Source organism: Rhinoderma darwinii, chromosome 10, assembly GCF_050947455.1.
Source record: "Rhinoderma darwinii isolate aRhiDar2 chromosome 10, aRhiDar2.hap1, whole genome shotgun sequence".
Lineage (NCBI taxonomy): Eukaryota > Metazoa > Chordata > Amphibia > Anura > Rhinodermatidae > Rhinoderma > Rhinoderma darwinii.
Genome location: NC_134696.1, coordinates 82,308,457 through 82,336,355, shown reverse-complemented (window position 1 = coordinate 82,336,355; position 27,899 = coordinate 82,308,457). Strand labels below are relative to the sequence as shown.

Genomic DNA, 27,899 nt, shown 5'->3' with positions numbered 1-27,899 from the left:
CTACTGTATTACACTGCGGATTTGCCGAATGAAAATACGCACGTCAAATCTGCATGCAATACGCAACGTGTGCATTCAGCCTAAGGCCTTATTTACACGAGCGTAGTTCACGTCCGTGATACGCGCGTGAAAATCACGCTCGTCGCACGGACCTATGTAAGGCAATGGGGACAATCAGACATTCCGTGTTTTTCACGCAGCGTGTGTCCGCTGCATGAAACGCATGACATGTCCTATACTTGTGCGTTTTTTGCGCATCACGCACCCATTAAAGTCAAAAGGTGCGTGAAAATCACGTGCAGCACACGGACGCACTTCCGTCGGCTGCGTGTGATTCGCGCAACAGTAGATCAAGAAATGAAGGGGAAAAAAATAAAACCACTTCCTTCATTTCTTTTTCTAATATTCAAAACCGCGGGTCATAAGGATGGCATATGCGCGAAAATCACGCAGCAAACACTGATGACACACGGAACTGCAACGCGCCAAAAAGGCTACGTTTTTTGTGTGCGCAAAACGCACACGTTCGTGTGAATTTCGCCTTAGGGTATGTTCACACAGCTTATTTTCAGCCGTTTTTCGGGCTGTAAAGGCCCGAAAAATCGGAAGCAGAATGTTTCCAAACATCTGCCCATTGATTTCAATGGGAAAAACGCGCTGTTCCGATGGTCCGTTTTTTTTACGCGCCCGTTTTGAAAAACGACCGCGGAATAGAAGTGCAGGTCACTTCTTGGGACTTTTTGGAGCCGTTTTTCATAGACTCTTGAAAACAGCTCCAAAAACGGCCGAAAAACATCTGAAAATGAGGAGTTGTTCTCCCTTGAAACCAGCTCTGTATTGTCAGACCTTTTTGGCTCAGCGTGTGAACATGCCCTATAGGTGACTGCATGGCTAGTGCTGGATTTTATACACCTGGGGCAATGGGACTGAATGAAACACCTGAATTCAATGACTAAGAGGTGTGTCCCAATACTTTTGTCCATATAGTTCATTTATGATCAGTAGAAGGAGCATGTGTGTGTCTTGATGGTTGGGGCTGCAGGTTGTGCCCCCCTGTATTAGCGTTAGGGCTCATGCACACAGCACAGTTGGGAGGTATGAGAATTACACTATATTATATTATGGAGTTGCAATTTTTACACTTCCTGAATGTTTTCTCGTAGGTTCATGAAAGAGTTAAACAGTTACACGCGCTATACTTAAAGGAGACCCGTCAGCGACTCTCTGGGAGCCGTATAAAATAGTGGCAGACGCGGATTCCACCGCCTCATGTCCGAGGAACTTTTTTTTTTAGTCGTATTTCTGAGCATAAACGCCTTGAAATACGCCTGGAAAAACACCAGCGAAACGCCTACAAAAATACACTGTGCTGTTCACATGTGGCGAGTTTTTATGCTGCTGAATTAAAAAAAACGCCTCGTAAAAAGGAGTAACGTGTCACTTTTTGGAGCTGATTTTCCGGCCTTGAAATTTGTTTTCCCTTGAAAACCGCTCCGTAATTATCAGCCACTTCGTTTTCTACGTGTGAACATACCCTAAAAGTTACCAAATTTTGGAGAACTTACGTTTTAATTGTTGCGAGCGTTGTGAGGAAGGAGTCCGGCATATTCGTGAGCTGCCGTTCCCCCGCCGCCAATTATTACTGTGTACAACCGGCAACTCTTGAATACGCTGGACGCCTTCCTCACGGCACGGTTTAAGGCTTTGTTCACTTCTGCGCTAGTATTTTCCGTTGTTCTACTCCGTCATGGAAACAGTATAACGAATAACAGAAGCGCAAAAACCAACATCACCTATAGACTTTTATTGGGGACGTCAGGTTTCCGCCATTTTTCTGGACAAAATAGCGCTGCATGGTTTCGCTATTTTGTCAGGCAAATATGGTGGAATCTGCGACGAAGTTGTGAACATGTAAGTCCTCCAAAATCACGAGGGACAGACCGCTGAAATCAGAGGACAGAATGAAGTTACTGACAGGAGATAAACCTTTATTCTCACTCAAAACCTTTATTCTTCTAAAAGCAAATTATGTAGCTGTCGTCGCTGTCTGTAGGATGCAATAAAAATAAAATAATCCCGTCCCTTCTATTAAAAAAAAATCCCTACCCGACCCCTGCTTTGTTTACTCCGGAAGTGTTTCCGTCCACAAAATAGTCCGCGCAGTGACACGCTATTGACGCGTAGCTAATCCAACGAAACCTACTTCACAGCGGAAGGATCCAGACGCGCGGCGCGGGGAGGGTTTAAAGGAGGAAGGAAGCCATTTTGGAGCTTCGACTTAGAAAAACGCACGGAGAAGAAACGAAAAAAAAAAAGGAAACAAAAATAAGAGAAAAGAAAAAATATATATTAATAGAGACAAACAATCTATCAACTACAAGACACCGTCTGAAGAGAAGGACATCGCGGCGAGGAATCGGAAGTGTTCGGGCCGCGGGGTGCGTTGTGTGAGGCCTGTGGTGAAGGGTATATAATAGGGGAGCGGGTGGGGTGAAGGAGTCGGGCCTTGCTTACAAAGCTCGGCTTGACAAGGAGGTTTATTTGTGTGGGATTCGACTGTTTACCAGCCCGTGTGGGTGTGTGGAGGCCTGCTAGTTCCGGGCTGCACGATGACGACGTAGTTTGGTGGCAGTCTCCGCCCGCACAGCGGTTGGCGCAGTTTATTGTCGGGGAGCGGATGATGTTTGGCAATGTGACGGTCGGTGAGATTGTCCGCCTCATACTTGTTTACAGATAACACGTCGGTAAATCTGCGGTTCTGTCTTGAAACGACAACGCTGAGCATGATCTGACAGCCGCGGCCTATTAGGACATGATGGGTGTTGTAGTTTCCCAACAGCTGCAGAGCGCTGGTTGTGAATCTGTACGTGAAGAGTTGAGGTGACGGGAGAGGGCTGTGTGCACAGCCGGTTCTGAATGTAAACCCTGCCTTTTTCCTCCCCTGTATAGCGCTGTATTAACCCTTTCTGAGCTCTGGTATGGACTGTAACCCCAGACATTGATTTCAGAGGAAGAATAAGTAAAAGGAAGGCTCTGTTCACATCTGTGGGTCAGGTTTCTGCCATAAGAACAGAATGAGAAACGGATCTGTCGCATGTAGACGTAAGTTTCTCCTGTTGGCTTTAGGGGGTTTAGTCGCTTTGCCAGACAAAATAACTGCATGCTGCGCTGTTTTACTGGCCGCGACAACTAAATCTGTAACGGAGCCTTTGCCGCAAGTCCCGGACCGAACACCGTGCAGGGAGCCGGGCTCCTAGCATTATAGTTATGTACGACGCTAGGAGTCCCTGCCTCTCCGTGGAACTACAGTCCCGTACTGAAAACATGATTACAGTACGGGACAGTTGTCCTTCAGCGAGGCAGGGACTCCTAGCGTCGTACATAACTATAATGCTAGGAGCCCGGCTCCCTGCACTGTGTTCGGTCCGGGACTTCCGGACGAAATACGTTCCGTCCATTACGGACCAAACATGCTCGTGTGAACCCAGCCTAAAACTGTTAAGACTTTGTTCACATCTGCGGTTTGGTTCTCTGTTCACATCTGCTTTAGGGTTTCTCATTTTGCTCAGTCATAGGAGCCGAATGATGAAAAGCTGGAGCCACCGGATCGGTTACATGACGGAAACCAACGGAACCCATTGACTTTAATGGGTTCCGTTTGGTCCTCATCATGGTGTCCGTCGTTTTGCCAGACAGAATAGCGCAGCAGTGCTATTTTGTTTGTGAAAATCTACAGAACTTGCGAAGGAAATGATAAAAGTAGAAACTCTAGATCCGTGTTATGACTGGCACCAGCAGCGCCCCTGTGGAACCTGTTGATTTTAATGGGTACTGCTATGGTGTTTTGCCATGGAGCGACTGACCCAGATGTGTACAGAGCCTAAAACCATTGCTGTACACACGCTGAAACTTTAAAGCTGGGTTTGCATCTTCGGGTTAATGTTCTGTTCCACCATATGGACAGAATAAAAATTTAAAAAAAAACGGAAGGAACGGTCACGTTACGGCACAATGGGCTTCTATAATAATGTCCGTCACTGTACTGGCAGCACCACAGCTTGCTCCACAGAGGCTGCTAACGCAGTTGTAAACTTGCCCCCTAACATTAGAGATTATTAGTGGTTAGCAAAATTGAGTGGTCAGATTTTTATTTTTTCAGCCAATTTATTCTATTTTGCCTGTTTACACAGATTCACCTGCGGCAAAAATCTACTTTGCTGTTCAGTATAATATATACATTGTAAGTGAAAGATGGTTGTGTGGCGTTTTCTAGACCTTGTTCACACTACTGTGTATGTTGGATGTGCAACAAGTGTCCTTTAGTCCTCAGTTGGACTAGTATATGCCACTATGCCTCAAAAATGTATCAAAGGTATTCCACGCAATGGCATCCTGTAAAAAAAAAAAAGTAAACCACGCAGTATTCTTTTTATTTTTTTTATATATAGGTGACAAATACCACTGTGAGCTTTTCCTGACGTATGCATTAAGCTGATGCCACGATAGCCTATGGGTGATGGATGCCTAACAGGGTCAACTGTCACCCGTAGGCAATTATGGCATCCATGGTAAACAGATGCTAAATAGCTTATGGGTGACACATGCCGCCTGTAAGGCGGGATTCACACGACCGGGTCGTTTCCCGAGCCCGAGTGTCGGCCGGTAAAATCGCCCATTTTGCCCGGCCGGTTTGCATTCAGTTTTGCATCCGTGCCGGGCCGGGCAGATCCGGACAGTGACATCAGCGGCAACTCCTGAAGGGGAATCCCCATGTGTTCGGGGATTCCGCTTCAGGAGTTTCCCCTGATGTCACTGCCCAGATATGGACAGAGACATCAAGCGCTCTGTCCAGGAGCGGAATCCCCGAACACACGGGGATTCCGCTCCTTCAAGGAGCTAAAGTGCGGCTAGCACATAGCAGAGCGGGGAGATACCTCCCTGCTCTGCTATAGTGGCGTCGCTGCAGTAGTAGCAGCCGCCGCAGCAGCAGCTGCAGCTGCTAGCGGCGCCATCGAAGGTGTCGCCGGGCCAGGGTGCTTTTCAAGCAGGGGAAGGGAGCCAGCGCAGCGCTCCCTTCCACCTGCTGTACACCCTGGCCCTGCCACACCGTGTACAGCGATGCCATTTGTCAGAATGGCATCAACTCCTCCTCCTCACATGCACTCTGCGCTGTGAGGAGGAGGAGATAGAGCGCAGGCTCCGGAAAACCCGGCCATCACTCGGGACACATCCCGGTGAGGGCCGTGTATTACCCGGCCCCATAGACTTCTATGGGGGCCGGGTACCCGGGCGAAGATAGAGCATGTCCTATTTTTTGACGGCCGGTTTTTCCGGCCGTCAAAATCGGTCGTGTGATTAGCCCCATTAGGGGTCTATTATTCCTAATGCAGCCGGGTGCCGGCCGATTTATGAACGGCCGGCACCCGGCCGGGAAACCCTGCCGTGTGAATGAGGCCTTAGGCATCCTTCGCAACCTACACTTAATGTATATGTCAGGAACTTTTCCTAGCATATAAGCTAAACTTTGGCCAAAAGCTTGATGTAAATGGGTGGTGGAATATCTACTGGTTTAGATTTGGTGAACCCACAAGAGTCTTAATGTTTTGTTTGCTTCCGCTCTGCTCCTGGAAGATCCTGCAGCGGGCACGTGCCACTGCGGCTAATCGCTGGCCTCAGTGGTGATGCTCTCGGGAACGGCATGTGACCGCTCTATGATCTTTCGGGGCCAGAGCACTGTTGAACTGAACCTCCGCTCTGGAGGGGGAGGGGGTGAGTATACATTAGTTCACTATGTAATTCTACTCCACTTTTGCTGATTTTGTAAAATCCAGGATAACCCCTTTAAGAAATTGAATCTCCTAATATACGTTTATTATACTTATAATGCCCTTTAACTAGAAGTGGAAGAAATGTAATAAAAGTAGGGTCCCTGCCATTGTCCTGTGAGAGTCAGCAGAATACAGGTGTCTTGTGTTAGTGCAGCAGGCATAGACTAGTCTGGGATTTTATAAGACAGATCCTGCTCATAAATGGCGTGATTCGTATAATGGTATATTAAGGAATAGTTTGATGTGCCATTACCTGGTATATAAATATAGGATCACCTCTGACTCCCTCATCACAACAACCCCTTTTTTTTTTTTGTTACGAGGAAGTTGCCAGAGTGATCAGCTGATCTCACCGGGAAAGTCGCAGCCGCTCCAAACGTTGCAAATGCGGTGTTACATGGCGCCCGTTTAAATGAACAGCTCTCTGCCCTGGCTAATAACTGATCTTGAGCAGGGGGACCTTCCTTTGACATCAATGTATCTTAGTAGGGTATATAAAAAAAAAGAACTGTCTTGAGACTGCACCTTTAACCCTTTTGCGGCAAGGGGTTTTTAGACATTTTGCACTTCTGCTAGGCAGGACAATTTTAACACTTTGACGTACAGATTAAATAATAAAAAAAAAAAATCTTACAATACACCTTGCACGTTTTAAAAATGGCACTTTATACCTACCATGCAATTTATTAGTGTCATATTTTTTTAAAAAAAATGCATAAACATTCATATTTGTGGTGAAGCGTGACCCAAGCAAAAAATGAAATGCACAACACATATAAACTAAAATAAAAGTTAAAGATGTTCAGTGTTCATACGTAACATTTATACCTATGTCTACATGCGGATGTTTTCATAAAATTACCAAAACTGGGGAGACCAAGAATCTGGTTCTAAATAGAACCGGTCGGTATTTTGGAGTAAATAAATCCTACTTGCCCAGAACTCTCTGTCCTGCCTCCTGGGATGACTTTTCATCCCATGTGACCGCTGCAATGTCATCTTTGGAGGCAAGACTAAGCGCAGAAAAGGGGGTAAGTAAGTTATTTGTTTGTTTTTTTTTGGTTTTTTTTTTTTACCCCAGCTGCAATCCGCAATGGGAAAAAAACAGTTTTTCGGAAGTAAGGTCTGCGGTTTCCAGGTCAGATATGCTGCGCATCCGACCTGTGACCCCGGCCTTAGGTGGATTCACATGCTGCAGATTTTATTGCAGAAACTTCTGCGACTGATAATCAGTTGCATTAATTTGAATACAGTTGACTTTGCAGCAGGTCTATGGATTTCTGCAAGTTTCATTCAGACGAGCGGAACGGATTTTGTCACAGAAATTTCTGCTTCAAAACTTGCAAAACGTTAAGGATGTGTTCACATCTGCGTCACCCTTGCGTTCATGGGTTCCATCAGACCTTTCCTTCGGAGGAACCCATAAATGAATGAGTAGATTACGCTAAAAAAACCTGAAACCTTACAGAACGGAGACAAAGTGGAACCATTTGCAACGGAAGCATTACCATTGAAATCAATGGTAATGCAAACGGAAGCTATGGTTTCAGTTTTCCTTTCCGATCATGGGTTCCTCCGACGGAATGGTCTGAACAGGCCCTTATCCATCCTTGCTCAAACAAAATTGTCTACAAAAAATTAAGATGTGAAGAGTACAAACATTTAATATATTTTATTTTAAATTTCATTAATGCTAAATGTAGTATTCTTATAATTGTAAGTTTCTTAAGGGGGTTTTACACTGGGCGATTATCGGGCAGACGAGCGTTCATAGAACAAGGCAGCGATCCGCAGATGTACGAGCAAACACTCGTTCGTCTGCTGATCGTATTGTTTTATAAAAGTAAAATAGTTGTGTAAATGGAGATGTTCTGCCAACATAACGTATTGGGACGAGCGATCGGAGTATCGACCACTCGTTGAGCTATCTCCTCAGCGCTCGCCGGTATAATAGGTCCTTTAGTGCTAATTTTTATCATTCTGTGAGCTCACTTGCACAATTTGATCAAAATAAGCATTAAGAACCTTACATTTCTAAGAATAATAAATTAACTAATGCAATATAAAAGAGTGAGAAATATTTAATGTGTGTGTGTATATATAGTGTGCAGCTGGGGAAGGAGAGCGGCAGTCAATGGGAAAGTTTCTTAGCTGCTCTATTCCTCTCCATCCTGTGGATCGTTGGTGGTCCTAGCGGTCGGACCCTCCCCAATCTTGCAGTTATCACCTGTCAAGTGGATAGATGTTGTTTTATAAACGAAATACCCCTTGAACCCTAGCTTGTTAGGAAAGATGTGTCTGCACCTATAATTCACTTTTAGGCCTCATGCACACGACCGTAGCCATGTGCACGGCAGTGATTTTCAAGTCGGCCGGGGGCGGAGTGTCACCCGTGAGCGTGCATTATTTCCTATGGGCCTGGACCGCAGAACACGGCCGTAATAAGACATGTCCGTTATTTCTGCGGTCCAGGCTCCTGGGCCATGCAGAGACCTTTTGAAACCACGGTCGTATGAATGGGGCCGCAATTCTCCCGTAGATTTTCGGGGGAATTGCGGCCGCAAAAGCACGTTCGTGTCCATGGGGCCTTACAGGAACACCTGTTCAGGCATGGCCAGCTTTTGAGTATATTCACATTTATTGCTGTGATTTGCAAACCCATTCATTTTGCCTATTTGACTGCACTGTGTGAATATACCATTTGTGTTAAGGTAAACTAAACGTCTAGAATTACCTAAATTATTTTTATGCATGAAGCATTGTTATGTATAATAATTTCTCCGTGTATAATTGGCAAGTTTTTAACACCTTACATGCTGATGTATCATTAATTTCAATTATGTTAATGATGTACTCCTTGGCTAAAAAAAAACTTCTAAAAAATGCTAGAGTAGTATTTTTACTCTGCTGGAAAATATGTAGTGCGACCTCTACTCTCCCCACAGTGCTGGGTTCTCCGCTACACTGCTCAGTACTGCTGTGTAATGTGCGTTAGATAGGATAGCTTCTATATGCGCAGTGTATAGAAGACATGATAGTTGTCTCTGAGCTAGTGGGTGGAGTCTAAAGGCTCTCTTACGCCGGCTGAGACATCGTTAATCGGCCCTTGTTCGCTTCTGTCACACGGTGCTATGTATAGGGACGAGCAGTTGTTACTCCGATCGCTCATCCTCATACATTATCATGTCTGCAGCGGGTCTCCATGTTTACACAGGGAGATGTGCTGCCGACAACGATATTTTACTTTTTAAAAACTATACAACCAGCAGATGATTGAGCGTTTGCTTGCTCATCTGCTGATCGCTGCCATGTTTACACAGGGCAATTATCGGCAACGAGTGTTATTTTAGCGCTAGTCTGTCCGATAATTGTCCTATGTAAGACCCCCTTAACTGCTGAGGATTAGAGAGCCTGCAGAGGGAAAAACTGCTAAACAATGTAGGATACAAGTCATATAATGGCTAAAAATAGTGTCCCTTATGTACACACATGACCGCTTATTCTGAAAGGTTAAGTAGACTTTAAGCCAAAATGGTCTCATAAAATTTTCTTCTAATTTTATGGCGACTTCTGCATGCTTATATTTTGAAACGTCTTACATATTGTGATCTTCAGTTGGATGTTAAAATGTTTGTATGATCTGATCGCCTGTCAGTATGGAGTATTTGCCGGGTGAGGGCTTGACCTGTCAGACTGATTAGTAAGCTTATCAGCATGTCCAGACTGTCATGAAGTATTCAAGACCTTCTGTACAAATGGGTGAGATCACGCTTCAAGAGTTCAGCTGCTGGCATTTGTAAACTGAAGGTATGTTAAAGAGGCTCTGTTACCAGATTTTGCAACCCCGATCTCCAGCTTCTGGCAGTGCACAGACACACAGCGTGGTCTCGAGAGATCACGCTGTGACGTCACTCACTTCCTGCCCCAGGTCCTGCATCGTGTCGGACGAGTGAGGACACATCGGCACCAGAGGCTACAGTTGATTCTGCAGCAGCATCAGCGTTTGCAGGTAAGTAGCTACATCGACTTACCTGCAAACGCTGATGCTGCTGCAGAATCAAATGTAGCCTCTGATACCGATGTGTCCTCGCTCGTCCGACACGATGCAGGACCTGGGGCAGGAAGTGAGTGACGTCACAGCGTGATCTCTCGAGAACACGCTGTGTGTCTGTGCACTGCCAGAAGCTGGGTGGTAACGAAGAGAAGTGGATGATGCTGATTCGTCAGCATCATACACTCCCATTCACAACGCCCAGCTAGTAAAAGAAGTAAAAACGCCCAGATGTACACACACAATACACGCCCAGTTGTACATAACTTTAAACACGCCCAGTTGTACTTTAGAAAGCCTCATTTGCATAAATATAAAAATGGTCATAACTTGGCCAAAAATGCTTGTTTTAAAAATAAAAAAAACGTTACTCTTATCTACATTGCAGTGCCGATCTGCTGCAATAGGAGATAGGGGTTGCAAAATCTGGTGACAGAGCCCCTTTAAGTAAAATGGTAAGCACATGTAGTTGGGAAAGATCACTATTTTATTCACTTTCAGGATGAGCACACACTTTGCTGGAACCATGTCTACACGTGGTGCAAATGGACAAGCAGTTTTGTCAGTAATACAGGTAGTTTTGACTGCTTCGTGTGTTCACACTCAAAGAAGCCCTCCCACAAAATATTTTATTCTCTGGCCAATTAGGGAGGCACATTTTGTAAATTGTGGTGAAAATAATTTTACAGGTGGCTGTATTTGTGAGTTACCCCCTCCCGGGCCTCAGCTGTGTCATGTAACCAGAAATAGGAGACCAACTGCCACAGCGTCTCATGTGGACATGAAGTCCGTTTCTCTATTCATTACGATCACAGCCTCGATGTGAGTCTTAGGGTATGATCACACGGCCTATTTTCGGCCGTTTTTTGGGCCAGAAAAACGGCCGAAAAATCGGAAGCAGAACGCCTCTAAACATCTGCCCATTGACTGCAATGGGAAAAACAGTGTTCTGTTCCGATGGGCCATTTTTTTACGCGGCCATTTTGAAAAACGGCTGCATAAAAAAAGGCAACCAAAAAGTGCAGGTCACTTCTTGGGACTATTTTGGAGCCGTTTTTCATATCTATTGAAAACGACTCCAAAAAACGGCCATAAAAAGCGCCTCGAAAATCAGCCCTGTATTTTCAGATTTTTTTTAGTCTAGCGTGTGAACATACCCTTATATTAATGAAGAGAGAAACTGACTTCCTGTCCAGACATGAGACACTGTGTCGGTTGGAGAGTTCTATTGCTGGTCACATGACACAGCTGAGGCCCAGAAGGGAGGGGATAACTCACAAATACATCCACCGGTAAGATCACCTTCCCACAATTTACATAATGTGCCTTTCCAACTGGCCAGAGAATATAAAATTGTGGGAGTGCTGCTTTAAGAAAATCTGTCAATAGGGTGTAGAACCTGTAGTAATCTAGCTTCAGCTCTCCTGACATGTCTAGTTTAGTAAATACCTGTATTACCCATGAAAAGAGTATTCTGGAGAATCTTTTAAACACTGTTGTGCCGTTTCTGTTCCTCCTAGAAATGTATGAATAAATTGCCAACTGGGTGTTACCATACCCTTGTCAAAGGGGTGTCTATAGCCTCAGTATCGCTATTGATTTTACAGTATCAGTCTATGTAGAGACACCCTCCCCCAACTGGTGAAACCTAGTTGTCAATTTATTCCTAAATTTCCAGGAGGGAGAACAGAGGAACGGCACGGCAGAATTCTAAGAAAAGATGCTCCAGAATTATTTAATGGGGGATACAATTATTTGCTAAAACAGATCGGTCAGGAGACTGACAGATGCTCTTTAACGCCTTAAATTACCAGGCAATTTTTAATTTTTTTTTCTTCCCTGCTTGCCAAGGTACATAACCAATTTCTCCATTGTTTTTTTCTGTGTAAATCGGGAGGTAAAACGACACGTAACTTAATTCTGTGGGTCAATATGATCATGGCGATACCAAATTAATATAGCTTTTATGTCGAACTGCTTTTACCCAAAAAAAACTTCAACCCCTTCAGGACACAGACTTTTTTTTTTTTTTTTCAAATCTGACGTTACTTTAGGTGGTAATAACGTGGGAATGCTTTTACCTATTTAAGCGTTCTGAGATTCTTTTCCCGCGACATATTGTACATTATGTTAGTGAGAAAATTTGGTTTATAAATTTTATATTTATGAAAAATGGCAAAATTGATAAAATTAGCATTTTTTGAAATGTAAATGTATCTGCTTGTAAAACAGATAGTAATACCACACAAAATAGTTGATTTCAAAAGGCTATTTTTTTAAGGAACCAGTTCAGGTCTGAAGCGGCTTTGAGGTTCCTATATATTAGAAACACCCTTTAACTCGCCTCTTTTTAAAAACGGCACCCCTGAACATATTCAAAACCGCATTCAGATAGTTTCTTAACACCTTAGGCGTTTCACAGGAATTAAAGTAGGTGAAATTTACAAATTTCATTTGACATTTTTTTTTCTTTGCCGATATTCATTTGTAATACAATTTTTTGCGTAACACAGAAGGTTTTACCAGAGAAACGCAACTCTATATTTATTACCCAGATTCTGCAGTTTTTAGAAACATCACACGTGTAGCCCTAGTGTGTAAATGGTGTGAAATACTGGCACCAGAAGCGGTGAAGCACGGAGTGGATTTTGGGGCCTCCTTTTTTTATTTTTTAGAATATATTTTAGGCACCATGTCTGGTTTGAAGAAGTCCTTGTGGTGCCAAAACAATGGAAACCCCCCATTTTGGAAACTACCTCTAGAAAAATTCCTTGAGGGGTGTAGTGAGCATTCTGACCCCCACAGGTTTTTGGCAGAATTTAGTGGAACTAGGCTGTGAAAATGAATATCACATTTTTTTCCAATAAAATGTAAATCAATTTCTCCCGATTTACGGCAAATGTGGTCATACATGGTTTTTCATTAGAAATGACAGGACTGATCCTTTTTCTGTTTAGTTTTTCACTTCCCACATTCCAAGAGCCATAACTTTTTAACTCTGATTCTCTCCATTGTTTTTTGGCTCTCATTTTAACTTTATTCTGTAGCTAAATAAGATTACGGTGATACCAAATTTTTTTTTTTTCGTTCACCACGTTCTGAGAGCCATAACTTTTTTTTTTTTTTTTTTTTTTGGGGTTATTTGATCAGTGTGAGGGCTTATTTTTGGTGTGACGAGCTGTAGTTTTTATTGGTACCAATTTTTGGTACACACAACTTTTTGATCACTCATTACATTTTGTGAGGACTAAGGTGACCAAAAAAACAGTGATTTTAACGTTTTAAATGCTTTATCTTTTATGACGTTCGCCGTGTGCTATAATTGACCATTTTACTAATGCGGGTCGATGTAACTATGGCGATACCATGCGTATATAGTTTTCCAGTACATCCCCCATGACAGCACCACAGGAGGTTGCCCTATTGACCTCTATAGGGACAGGAAGACAGAGAGGTTAAAAGGCCCCTCCCACCACCCACTTGCCAGTGTTTTTCCTGTCCCTACAGGGTCAGGAGTAGAGAGACGTCGCTCCTGTGTTGCTGCAGGAGAAAAACTCGGGCAGGGGGCAAGATCGGGGGGGCCGTGCACTCTCCCTTCTGTTTCTCCTAAAGCCTAGGCTAATACCGCTCTAACAAGAGGTCCCTTAGCTCCCAACCTAAGACACCTACCTTAGGCAGGGTTCCGGTAGTGTGTGGGGTTCGGGATTCCGAAGCAGGCTTCGGCCTGGCTGCGTGACCAGGCGGGTACCGGCAGCTCCATAGGCTTGGAAGCAGCGGCAAAAGCATCCTCGCTGCATAGCAGGCCTCAGTCGTTGGCTATGATGCGGCCGCACCTCAACGAATAGCCGCGACCGGAAATTACGTCGGGCTACTTCCAGTCCGCGGCCATCTTGGAAGGCGGGAAATTCAAAACGCCCGCATTTAAAGGGACACACACAGGTATGTAGTTAGAGCTGATACCTCTAACTTGGATTGATTTTTTTGTGGATTGCATATTGCATTGGCTGTTACCTGTTGCGGAATGAAACTTCCTCGTTCTGACGGAATTCCGGATATGTCCCAGGGTCACGTGAGTCTCACCCTTGGGGTAAGGGTTATGACTCCTTATGTATGTACTCCATACTTTACCTTCCTTCTGTTTTCTCTAGGATAAAGATTTCTCTGAGACAGGCCGGATTCACTCGAGCGTGTGCGTTTTGCCCGCGCAAAAGGCACTTAACAGCTCTGTGTGTCAGCCCCGTATGATACGCGGCTCCGTGCTTATCACGCAGCCGCCATGATTATGACACTCCTTTTGGATATTTGTAAACAGAAAAGCACGTGGTGCTGTTTTCATTCATCCTTTTCACAGCTGTTGCGCGAATCACGCTCAGCCCACGGAAGTGCTTCCATGTGATTTTGCGCGAAATACGCCCAAAGAGCGGACATGTCGTGACTTTTTCGCTGCGGAAACATCACGCAACTGTCTTCACCTACCCATAGACTAATATAGGTCCGTGTGACGCGCGTGAAAATCACGCGTGGTGCACGGACATATATCCCGTTCGTCTGAATAAGCCCAGACCTGATAAAAAGGTTAAAAAATGTGCGACTTGTGAAATTTTTTTTGCCAGAGTCACATAGGAAACAATTGTGTCACAGTTGTATTGCAAAAGTACTAAAAGAGGAGCAACCGACATTTATGTCTGAACTTACGGCTATGATTCGTGAAGAAGTGAGTCAGTCAGTAGCCTCCCTCGCCCCTCCTCAAGAAACTCCCTCACGCTCCCGGGCAATAAGACCACGGATTGAAGTGGATCAAAAATATTGTCCTCCATCTCAGGGGTCTGACTCGGAGCAGGAGTGTTATTACCTATCGGAGCTAAGAGAGAGTAAGAAACACACGGCGCCACATAGTGCAGGTAAATTATAATTAAGGTAGAGCAACTAAAAATTGTTAGAAGGTGCTCACCTTAGGTTGTAGACACTGGCAGGTGTCACAACAGGGAGAAATGTAAAAGAGCTGCTGCTGGGTCCACAATCACAACAAAACTGTGTTTGTTGTCCGGTAAATGCAAATAGAGAGAAAAATGGGACCAAATGGCGCTGCTAATAAAGGCAAACGGCTATACAAGGTAAAATTTAATATATGTATAAAAGGACAAGGGTTACGCGTTTCAACGTCGGACTGGCGTCTTCATCAGGCCAATGAAGACGCCAGTCCGGCGTTGAAGCGCGTAGCCCTTGTACTTTTATACGTATATAAAATTTTGCCTTGTATAGCCGTTTGCCTTTATTAGCAGCACCATTTAGTCCCCTTTTTCTCTCTATTTGCAATTACCTATCGGAGGGTGAGTTAGGAGAGGAAGTCTTGCCTTCAACTTCATCCACTCAAGAGAAAAAAAAATTCTTCTCTTCTGAGATGTCTGATACCTTAATCCAGGCAATACGGGAAACCATGGATATTCCCGAAGAAGACCAACCACATACCATCCAGGATGAGATGTTTGGGGGTCTAACGGAAAAGAAAACAAAGATTTTTCCGGTAAACTAAAATCTCAAGAGAATGGTAACGACTGAATGGGAGGATTCAGAAAAGAGGCTCTTTATTTCAAGAGAATTTTAAAACGGACTTCTCTTTGATCCAGAAGACACTAAACCTTGGGATGAGATCCCAAAATTAGATGTCCCAGTAGCCAGGGTTGCTAAAAAAAAAATGCAATCCCATTTGAAGATTCCTCTCGGTTGAAGGACGCCATGGACCGAAAGGCAGACGGGCTACTGAAAAGAGCTTGGGAATCTTTCTCCGCTTTGATCTCTACTAATATCGCGGGCACATCGATAGCAAGAGCAATGTTTATAAGGTTAAACCAGCTGGAGACCCATTTGATGATGAAGACATCACAACAAGATCTATTAGAATCTCTACCCTTACTAAAGATGGCAACCGGATTCTTGGTAGACGCTTCAGCGGAATCCATTAGATTTGCTGCCAGGAATGGGGCTCTCTCAAATGCTGCTAGAAGAGCATTATGGCTCAAGATGTGGTCAGGAGATACGAAGTCCAAGAACAAATTGTGTTCTATCCCGTTTACAGGTTCTCTGATCGGTCCTCTCCTGGATAACATGCTGTAGAATGCAGCGGATAGGAAAAAGAGGTTTCCAGAAGAGAAACAAAAAAAAAACCCCTCAGTTTGGGAGGTTTTTCGCCAACAGAGGGAGCCAACCTTACAGAACTACAGCGGGAAAGGAAAGTCCGGTCGCTGGAGTTATCCTCGACCCCCTTCTTCCTTTGGGCTATCTTAACCCCAATAACTCATTTCAGCCCTCAAAGCAATGACGCCAAGAGTGTGGGGGGAAGACTACAATTTTATCCCAAATGGATCGAAATAACCCAGAACCCCTGGGCTCTAAAGATTATAGAAGAAGGGTACAAAATAGAATTTTCCTCCATTCCTCCAGAGAAATTTCTAATAACCCAGTACCAAGCAAAAGACCTTCATCAGATCCTTATCCGGGACGTCCAGAAACTACTCAAATTGAGAGCAATTACTCCAGTTCCCCACAACGAAAAATTCAAGGGCCACTATTCAAAGATCTCTCTAGTCAAAAAACCAGACTGTTCTTACAGTACAATAATCAACCTGAAGGTCCTGAACAAATGGGTAAAATATTGAAAATTCAAGATGGAGTCTATCAGATCCACTATTCCTCTAATAAGGGAAGAGGCATCAATGATGTACGATCGATTTTAAAGGATGCGTATTATCCCGTTCCTATCCACCCCGCTTACCAGAGATTCCTCAGATTCGCGATTCCAAACGGTCCTTCCATTCTCCACTTCCAGTTTGTCTGCCTCCCTTTCGGCATTTCCTCCGCCCCCAGAATTTTGACAAATTATGGCCGAGATTATGGCATTCGTAAGAAGTCGGGGCATAGTAATTATCCCATGTCTATACGACTTCTTGTTGACGGCAGATACTCCGTCTATCTTAGACAGTCATCGGTCACAGGTTCTTTCCCTACTACAGGAATTGGGATGGATAATCAACTTCCAAATGTCAAGTCTTCCTCCCCAAAAACAAAGTCTTCTTAGGAGTGCTAGTAGACTCCTCCCTTCAACATTCCTTCCTCCCAAGAGAGAAACAAATACTTCTACTGACAGAAGTAAGGACATTTTGGAGGAAAAGCACCTGTTCCATAAGGGAAGGAATGTGGATGTTGGGATTGATGACGTCTTGCATCCAATCTATTCCATGGAGTCCATTTCACTCCAGACCCTTACAGAATCTGATCCTGTCCCAGTGGGATCGAAAACACGGCTGGGGGTCGGTAATCCAAGACGAGCACTTTCAAGGCACATGGCCTGTTCAGATAAAGATGATGTCCTCAAACTTCAGAGAACTAAAAGCCGTATGGGAGACACTTATAAGAGCTTCACCCACGCATATAAGTTTTATCGGACAACACAACAGCGGTTTCCTTTCTTCGCCATCAAGGGGGAACAAGACACTCTTCTTCAGGCCCTCTCTACACATATTTTCAGTTGGGCAGAAGAAAATGTCCTATCAGCCTTTGCAGTCCACCTAAAAGGCTCAGAGAACCTATCAGCAGATTTCCTGAGTCGTGAAAAAGTAAACCCTGTAGAATGGTCCCTAAACAGGGAAGTCTTTCTGTCCTTAACCCGAAGATGGGGTTATCCACAAATAGACCTTTTTGCCACAAGGAAAAACTCCCAAGTAGAGACCTTCTTCTCCCTAAATCTCAAAGACCACCCATTGGGAGTAGATGCATTGTCCCAACCCTGGGACATGGAGCTGGCCTATGCCTTTCCTCCGTTTCCTCTAATACCAATGGTATTAAGAAAATCCAGGAAGATTTGACAAAAAGCTCATCATTATTCTTCCCTATTGGCCAAAAAGAAGCTGGTTTCCAATCGTAAAGTACCTAGCGTTGGAAGACCCTATCATGCTCCAAGTCATGGAGAATCTTCTCTCCCAGGGTCCCTTATTCTTTCAGGGAATAGAAACTCGGAAGTTGTCAGCCTGGATCCTGAAAGGCAGATCTTGACGAACCACGGTTTGTCAGATGAGGTAATTTCAACTATCTTATCAAGTCATAAAGAAGTTACCTCAAAAATCTATCATAAAATTTGGAAGAAATTCTGTTCCTGGTATGCAGATCCGGGACCAGACCCCTTTTCTCCCAACATCGCGAAAATCCTAGATTTTCTACAATCTGGATTCAAAAAAGGGCTTAGCCCTAGTACCTTTTTTAAAAGTGCAAATTTCAGCCTTATGTAATTTTTTTAATACTCCTTTAGCTGAACATCGGTGGATCAGAAGATTCACTCAAGCAGTCTCTAAACTGAAACCTTCCCAAAAGAAATACGTTCCTGCCTGCGATTTGAATGTAGTGTTAATGGCTCTTTGCGATTTCCTCCCCCTTTGAGCCGCTCTACACTATTAGTATGCATTTTTTTTTTAACTCTAAAAGCTGCATTCTTAGTCGCTATTACTTCAGCAAGAAGGATTGGAGAAATCCAATCTCTGTCGGTCATAGAACCCTACCTAAAAGTACAAGAAAACAAGATCATTCTAAAGCTAGATCCTTCCTTTATTTTGAAGGTATCTACTGCTTTCCATAGGGAACAATAAATAATTCTATCTTCCTTTTTGTCCACAAAATTCCATTGCCTGGATGTCAGGCGAACAATTCTTCAGTATCTGGATATAACCTGAAGACAAGATAAAAATCTATTTGTCCTGTATGGGGGAAAGAATAGAGGAAAGAGCCTCAAAAGGCAGTGAGATGGGTAAAAACTACCATACAAGAAGCCTACAAGTCCCAAGGACTATGTGCCCCACAAAGCCCATTCAACGAGGGCAATTTCGGCACCCTGGGCAGAAAAGAGAAGCCGCTATGCACCAAATCTGCAGAGCTGCCACTTGGTCAAGCCATCATACATTTTGCAAACATTATAGGCTAGATGTTCTGTCAGATACGGATTTAAGCTTTGGACGGATAGTCTTCCAATTCGTAATCCCGCGCTGAGCATTATAATTTTGGTATTGCTCCTGTGGTGCGGTCATGAGGGATGTACTGGAAAGTAGGAATTAGACCTACCGGTAATTGTATTTCCAGGAATCCATCATGACCGCACTCTTACATTCCCTCCCCATTCTGTTTTGTGCAAGTAACATGTCCGTTATTATCCCTAGAAATAAAATCGGGTTGCATCCATCCTGGTGTAGTAATTGAAAAACACTGGCAAATGGCTGGTGGGAGGGGCCTTTTAACCTCGGTCTTCCTGTCCCTATAGAGGTCCATAGGGCAACCTCCTGTGGTGCCGTCATGATGGATTCCTGGAAATACAATTACCGGTAGATCTAATTCCTACTTTTTTTTTTATGTTTAGAAGTGTTTGCACAATCAAAGCACTTTTTTATAAAAAATTATTTTGCCATATCCTGCTCGCCCTTTCATCAGCATTTCTGGCCTGGCTGTGTCCATTTGCAAGTATGGCCTTTGTCGGTGTTTTTGTATATGTCCCTGTGTTTTTATCGGTTCTGCATATTCTGAGAGCTGTCACTTATTTTTATTTTTTTTTTCACATTTTTCAGTCAAGCTGTGTAAGGGCTTGTTTTTTTGCAGGACGTGTTTTATTGGTACTATTTCAGGGGCAATGTGACATTTTTTTTAGTTTTTTGTATTTTTTTTCGTATTCAAGATTTTAATTGGTTTCAATATAAACCAGTACAAACACAGTTGGAGAAGGGGTCCCTATAATAAAAAGAACATGACAAATAAGGGCACAGCCTAAACAGGAGAGTGAACATCCCGACCTATAAGAAGCGCAAAATATGACGGCAGTCTGAGTAAGCATAATGCAAAGGAGCGTTACTTAAAAAAAGGAAATAGAAATACAATAATTCAGCATCCTATAAATCCTAAAATGCCGTGGCAATAGTAGGTGAGCGCAATCACAGGAAGCAAACGACAACTCAAAATAGACACAAGAAGGGAAGCAAAAGAGAGAACGGGAAACAAACAAGGGCAAAGGAGAGATCAGGAGAGTTCATGGTGGACCTGGACTCCAGTTTCAGCCTATCATGGGTAAATAATAAGAAGCATGGGAAAGGATGGGTATTGTCTCAAGTCACTACAGTACGGTAGGTGGAAGGAGAGAGGAATGTAAGCCATTGAGACCAAGTGTCCTGGTATTGTGTAGAAGCAGCCGGGGAATGAGCCAGGAGGTGTTCCATTCGCTGTATTAATGCAACCTACTAGACCCACTCATCCAACAGTGGAGGGGCTGAAGTTTTCCACCTGCGGGGGATAACTAATTTGGCAGCCTGGAGGTGCCTATTTAGAGAGTTTGTAAATGGGTAGCAGTATAGGGAACATGAATAAAAGGTCAGTCTCGGGAGAATTCTGGAGGGGCAACTCCACCAAATATGAGACATGGATCCCCCACAGCGCCAACATGTCAGGTACGGACAGGTACCATTTATGCAGGGCAGTGGGGACTAGATGCCACCTAGAGAATACATTCTTAGCTAGTTTCCTTAGCTTGTATGGCTGTCGAGGCATTCTGGGAAAGGGAGAAACATTGTCTCCATTGTGCGTCAGAGAATGTCGTGTTCAATTCTGTCTCCCAAGCCTTGCAGAAGGACGAAAGATGAGGGGATCGCTGGGAGAGTAGTTTAGAGTGTGGAGATAGGGTGTGTAGGGGACAGGGTGGAAACACATAAGCGCTCGAAGTCAGCGGTCAGTGAAGGTGAGCCTGGCGCTTACTAACACTATAGAAATGTTTTAACTGGGAGTATTCAAATATGTAACGTGAAGGCTGATAGTGGCTAATGGGAGTAGAGAGGAATCTGAGAGGACTTGAGTGAAGTACATGGGATTGGTGGAAGACCTACCCAGGAAGGAGAGACGCTCCTCCCAAGCAGGAAAGGCAGTGTTGTCCGTAATAGGGGTCAATGGACCCAGTGGATCAATGAGTGAGCCCCCTATCGCAGAGGACCACAGTGCCAGGAGGGTGTGGAAAACAAAGGAGGCGGTCTGTTCCCAGGCCGAGTAGCTGGGGGTACGTGTGCAGAGTTGTTGGGCTAAACGAACCCAGAGTTTAGAATCATGATTATGAAAAATGTCAAGGACACGAGCATGAGTTGACTCCAGATAATAGTCAACCGTCCGGCAGACCAACCCCACCTGCGTCCCTGTAGCGAGTAAGCATAGTCCTACTTGGGCAGGGACGACCCGTTGGCCATATGAAGGATCCAAAACATTGTTGGATATGTAGCCAATAAGGGGGTGGGATGGAGATAGGGAGGTACAGCAATCTGGGGAGGAGTGACATTTAAACCAGAGGTATTACCTTTTATGCCAAGAGGTGAGATCTGTGCGAAATTTGGTTAGTAAAGGGGTGAAGTTATTAGTAAACAGTTGTGAGAGATCAGAGCTTAAACGTACTCCCAAATATGTTATACCCCCATCAGGCCAGGAGAAGGGGACATTACTTTTAAGGAGTGATAGTGTCGAGGTGGAAGGAATACATTCAAAGCCTCAGACTTGGAGAAATTAATCTTAAAGTTGGACCATGTTCCAAAACGGGAGAGCTCGGAAATCAACGATGGAAGAGATATATGCGGGTTCGTGAGATAAACCAATAGGCCATCAGCAAATGCAGAGCACTTATATTCTGTCCCACCTATGAGAATACCCATTCGTGCTGTTCCGAATGGAGGCCATGAGATTCTCCATAACAAGGATGTACAACAACGGGGATAAAGGGCAACCTTGTCTGGTACCATTATGAATAGCAAATGGCGCAGAGAGGGAGCCGTTTATTTTTAATTGGGCGGATGGAGGATGATAAAGGGACATAATTTTACTCCTAAGGAAAGGTTCTAGTCTGATATGTTGAAGAGTTTGGTGAAGGGCAGGCCAGGATATCCTGTCAAACGCCTTTTCGGCATCTAGAGACTGGATCATGAGGGGGATGTGGTGAGTCTGGGGATGTGGTTAGTCTGGGCATGATTGATAATACCTAAGGTTTTAAGGGTATTTATCGCGTGCCTCCCGACAAGGCCCAAATCCCACCTGATCTGGATGGACTAAGTTAGTGAGAAGTTTATTCAAACTGTTCGCAAGCAATTTGGCATAGATTTTTAGTTCTACGTTGAGCAAGGAGATGGGGTGATAACTAGAGCAGATCTGAGGATCTTTGCACGATTTTAGGAATGACCGTAACATGGGCCAAGGTGGGGCCAGTGGAGAACAAGACTTCAGGGGAGAAATGTGACTTTTTGATCACTACTTATTCTATATTTTGGGAGGGGTTCTGACCAAAAAATAGCGTTTCTGGTATTTTTGTTTTTATTTATTTTTTATTTTTGCAGTGTTCACCGTACTGGAAAAATACCATTAGGCTGGGTTCACATGGGGTTTTTTTGCAGGAGGAAAATCTGCCTCAAAATTCTGTTTGGCATTTTGAGGCAGATTTTGCTCTGCCTGCTTGATTTTCGCAGCGTTTTTCGCCCGCGGGCGTTTAGCTCCGCGGGCAAAAAACGCAGCAACATACGCTTCTCCTGCCTCCCATTGATGTCAATGGGAGGTCAGAAGCGTAAACGCCTGAAGATAGGGCATGTCCCTTTTTCCCATGAGCTGGTTTTTCCGCTCGGAAAAAAACGCCTCCCATTGAAATCAATGGGAGGCATTTTCGGACATTCTTTGGCGTGTTTTCCGACGCGGCTTCCGCGTCAAACTGTGAACTGGCCCTTATAGTTTGGGTTGTTACGAACACGGTGATACCAAATGTGTGCTTTTTTTTTTTTACGTTTTAATTTTTTCCCTATAATAAGACTTCTTGGGAAAAATGCATTTTTTGTCTTTTGAACTTCTAACTATTTTATTATTTTATAAAAAAATATCAGTTTTTTTTTTTTTGGTCTCACTAGGACTTGAAGACTTGCAGCTCTGATCGCGACTAATACATTACACTTACTGTGAATTCACGTCGGCACTGTCACAGAGCCCAGCAATTTACAGTGAGCGATCGGGAACTGGTTAAAAATATATAAGATTTGTTGACAAAGAACAGCTTATTTTTATTTATTTTTCTGTTTTGAGTTTTTTGTTTTTTTTGCAGGGTTAGCTGTAGTGTTTTATTGGTACCTTTTTGGGGTACATAGCCTTTAAAAAAAGTCATATTTTACTATTTAAGACTATTTTTTTTAACCAGGTGGGTTAAAGTACGTTTTAGTATAGTTCGGATTTCATGGACGCAGTGATGCAAACAAACATTTTTTACATTACTTTAGCTCAAGGACCGTATCCAGAGAGTTGTGCTGAATGATTCCTACTCTGAATGGTTACTGGTTATCAGTACTGTTCAACTTCTTTATTAATGATATAGAGGATGGGATTAATAGCACTATTTCTACTTTTGCAGATGACACCAAACTTTGTAGTATTGTTCAGTCTATGGAAGATGTTCGTAAATGACAAGCTGATTTGGGCAAGGGTTTGGGCATCCATTTGGCAGATGTGGTTTAATGTAGATAAATATAAAGTTATGCATCTGGGTAGCAACAATCTTCATGCATCATATGTCCTAGGGGGAGCTACACTGGGGGAGTCACTTGTTGAGAAGGATCTGGGTGTACTTGTAGATCATAAACTAACAGCGTGCAATGTCAATCAGCTGCTTCTAAGGCCAGCAAGATATTGTCGTGTATTAGGAGGCATGGACTCGCGGGACAGGAATATAATATTACCACTTTACAAAGCATTAGTGTGGCCTCATCTAGAATATGCAGTTCAGTTCTGGGCTCCAGTTCATAGAAAGGATGCCCTGGAGTTAGAAAAAATACAAAGGGCAACTAAACTAATAAGGGGCATCGAGAATCTAAGTTATGAGGAAAGATTAAAAGCATTAAACCTATTTAGCCTTGAAAAGAGAAGACTGAGGAACATGATTAACTTCTATAAATATATGAATTGCCCATACAAGAAATATAGTGAAAACCGGTTCTGTGAAAGACATGGGGCACTCCCTCGGTCTGGAGAAAAAAAAAAGACTACAAGCCGCCTTTACTGTGAGAACTGTAAATCTATTAAAACCTAAGACAACTGGCTGGAGCAGGAGCCTCTCCCCTCTGCCTTGTCTGCAGTAGGACAAAGAGTTAAGCCCTGCCACAACAGCTGATCAGGAAAAAGATTATAGAAAATCCTGCAGACTGACAAATAGTGGGGGAAAATATATCTCTAGTTTACTTGAATCATTTATATCTAGGTTTTGTGTTCTAAGACACCTCCGCACTAACGCGCTCTCCTAAGGCCAAGTGACGACAACCTCTGTATTAGTGTGTATAGGGTGACTACTGTCGCTCAAGTCTTGGTTAGATGAAGGCACTGCCAGGCTCATGAACACAGTGGCACTATTGCTGTATTACCATTCCTTTAACATTTTACTTTAGTGTTATTTCACAAGCAGAATAGACCTATACTTTAATATATGCTGGCCTTAACTAGGTCCGCTTTCCAGGCCCACTGCTGTGATGTTTCATCCGTGCTAATGTCATACAGCGCTGATTGGCTGCTATGGGGACAAGACATGGATTACACATCAGTTGCAGAAGAGGAAACATCCAGTTATGGTGCATTCATACTACACTTGCCAAGTTCATTCGCTGTATGCTCTGGGAAAGCTCCTGGCGCATACGCCAGACTTATCATTGTGCCCTATTTACCCGATGATTGGCAGTGTCCTTTTGGCATCAGGCCAATATGACGGTATACCTTTTTGTTTTTTTTTCTAATTTATGAAATAGCTTTGTCTACTATTCTATTCCATACAGAAGCATCCAGTAACATAAAATTGTTTTTGTTTTTTTTTTTAAACCAGTTCCCGACCGTCTGCTATGTATATACGTCCGGCGGTCGGGGTCCTTATAACCGTGCCATAGACTATTTACGGTGCGGGTTTTAGCTTGCTGCCCTAGCAATCGGGCAGCTGCATGTCAGGTCTGCGGCAGTCAGTGACACCCGGGGACATTAAGGAAAAAATAAAAGCAGTGATCGCTGTGTATATGAGCAGCGGCCCTAATGGTCCCGGTGATCATGTGACTGGTAACATGATTGCCGGGTGCCGTTAGTGGGGGGCTGCTCCTGGGTCTTACTAGAACCAGCACGGCCCTATTAGTGACAAGTCACTATAATAGGGCTGACTTCCCCAGTTACAGTGGAAAAACATGTGTAAAAGATTTAATCTAAAGTCCCACAAAGGTCTTTTCCGACCTTTTCAGGGACAGATCGTAATAAAAAAAAAAAAAAGTCCAAAAAATGTAATAGATTAAATACACAAAATACCCACCCAAAAAAGTGTCACCCCCCCCGCCCCACATCCAATCGTTGTCGTAACGCTAGCCCTGACCCAATTACCCTCAAATAGACATGTAATATATGCAGATTTATGGTAGACAATGGCTAGCGCAAATAAAAGGTCTATATTAGGGTGAAACTAGTTTAACAGAAAAAAATTGGTAAAAAGTAAAAAAAAAAAACTAGTTTTTTCAAATTTAAGCCTAGAAATTCTAAAATGGCAAAAAAGATGTGGATAAGCATGATAAATAAAAGAAACCTGCACGGTCTACGAAAAAAACATCGCAAAAATCACGTCGCTAGCCCAACAAATAAAAAAAAGTTACAGCCGTTTAATGCGTGCTAAAAATGACTAAACACTGTCTGATCCTGAAGGCTCAAAATAGCCCGATCCTGAACCGGTTAAACATGAGAAGCAATGGGTGACCTACCTATACATTAATAACTTACCTTGGTCTATTCAGTCTATCTTAAAAAGTTTAATTGAAAGTGTTAAATTATTTTTACATCCTGGAAAACCAGTTTGAATAGGACCTGTCACACCTCTCCACTGTAAAACAAGCTCTTCCTTGTTTTCTACTAGCCGTATAAAAACAGGATGAGACGGAGTTCGACATCCGCACCGTAAAGAACGTATTCTACATCCTTCTAGTCCTACACATGATTGTTCTTCATGGATGGTAGTTTGCTCTGTCACAATTCATACTTGTTAGGCCCTGTTTGGTTTTTTGCAGTCAGAAATCTGCCTCAGAACTCCAAGAATTTTGAGGCAGATTTTTGAACTAGGGATGTCACGATACCGATAGTTCGTTCGTGTAGTATTGCGATTTCGATACTTTGCCAACAGTAATAAAAAATAAAAAAAAGTTCTTCCATTTTCTGATGTGAGGCGCGTGGTGTGATGATGAATTTAACCTCCACGTGCCTCACATTAATAGTAATTAACCACATCATGTTTCTCAGTCATAATGGGTTAATATGTAAGGTACATGATGGGGTTAATTACTATTAATGTGAGGCACATGGAGGTTAAATTAATCACACCTTGTGCCTCACAATAAGTGATAGAAAGCAGTTTATTTTATTTTTTTACATCGTACACATAAATTATGCAAACAAATTGTTGTGCAGGTTATTACGGCCGCGCCAATACTCAATGTGTATATTTTATGTATTGAGACTTATTTTAATGTTTATTGTAAAAAAAGGTGTGTGTTTTTTGTAATTTAACATTACTTTGTTTTTACTTTTATTTTTTCAAACTTTAATGTACTGGCTTATATCTATATTACAGTACAGTAGCCTGTGTACTGATAGTACACAGGCAGTTGTTAGGACATACCGAAGTATGCCCTAACAGGAAATATGGTAAAACAGCCCTGGGGTCCTTCAATGGACCCTGGGCTGTCTGCCCATATATGGTATGGCCCTCAATCAAGTCAAAGGAATTCCCTGTGACGCATCCAAGGGGCATCCCCCTTCTCATTTTCCCTTGAATGCTTCAGTCCGCTTACGATCGCAGCATTCAGGGGAATAGCGGCGGAGATGAGAGGTTTCTCTGATCTCCGCCAGCGGGGCTGTGGCTGTGTAATAGTCATTGCCTTCTCCTGACGGGAAGTGCGCGGTCAGCATGAGGAGATGCGACCGGCCCTGCACTGAGCGTCGGTTCAGGCATTGAAGACAGAACATGGGGGTGTTTTACAGCACGCCCGCCATGTTCTGTTTTCAGTGCTGCCGGTCATTAGTGCGGCGCCCACCGCATCGCATCATCCTGACGGCGCGCACTTGTTATCGGGACTCGGAGCGCGGCAATGACTATCACACAGCCGCAGCCTCGCTCGCATACATTCATGTGTTACAATACTGAGCTGTGCGGCCGCACAGCTAAGTATCGAAATACATGAAATAACGTTATCAAACCGTTTGGGGATGCAGAGTATCGAAACCGTAAAGAAGTTTCGATGCATCGTGTATCCCTATTTTGAACTGCCTGCTCCTATTTTTTGGCGTGGCTTTTTTCGGCCGCGGCCATTGAAGCTATTGCAAGGACCACGGCAAAAAACGCTGTGACTAGCGCCACAGGTTTTTTTCTTCGTCCCATTGATTCAATGAGCGGTCAGGTGGAAGCCGCTTTTTTTTATTTCCGTGCGAGTGGCCAAAAGCCGCCTGTGGATGAAAAAACACCTGCCTTCCATTGATATCAGTGGGGGGCAATTTATGCAGTTTTTTGGCTCTGATTCTGATGTGGTTTCCGCATCAAAAGCAGCGCAAAAAAAACTGATCTGACCCTTACTTTTGTTTTCTTGGCACTGATGAAAGACAAGCAATGTAAGAATAAATATTAATGTTTAAATTCAAGCATTAACTCAATGTATTATCTGGCTGCATAAGACCACCATAATCTGTGTAGAGTGAAATAACGGCGTTTAAGAGCTCAGGTTGGAATATCTGTGCAACGTCTTTAAAGAGAACCTTTCATCTCCCCATACATGTGCAGCATGTAATGGGGAGGGCTGCACAAACCCTGAGGCACTTAACACTTTTTTTTTTCTACCTCCCACCGTTATTTAGATATCGGTGCCTTTATATTTGGTGCCCGATATTTAAATAACCCCTTGAACAGTCAACGTCGAGTGTACTGTCAAGGGGGC

The 27,899-nt window shown here is 43.6% G+C and overlaps 1 protein-coding gene across 4 annotated transcripts in view; it reads left to right on the top strand.

Annotated features, from left to right (window-relative positions):
• The first annotated feature begins 2,207 nt into the window (after nucleotides 1-2,207).
• The window catches only part of DDX6 (DEAD-box helicase 6), a 60,063-nt gene continuing 34,371 nt past the window's right edge, over nucleotides 2,208-27,899 (top strand). The window contains exon 1 of one of the 4 annotated variants that reach the window (XM_075840117.1): nucleotides 2,208-2,438. The gene's annotated coding sequence lies outside the window, so the exon portion shown is untranslated. Of the gene's footprint in view, nucleotides 2,439-2,497; nucleotides 2,703-2,974; nucleotides 3,103-27,899 lie in introns of those variants that run through there. The other 3 variants (XM_075840120.1, XM_075840119.1, XM_075840118.1) reach the window with 3 other exon arrangements.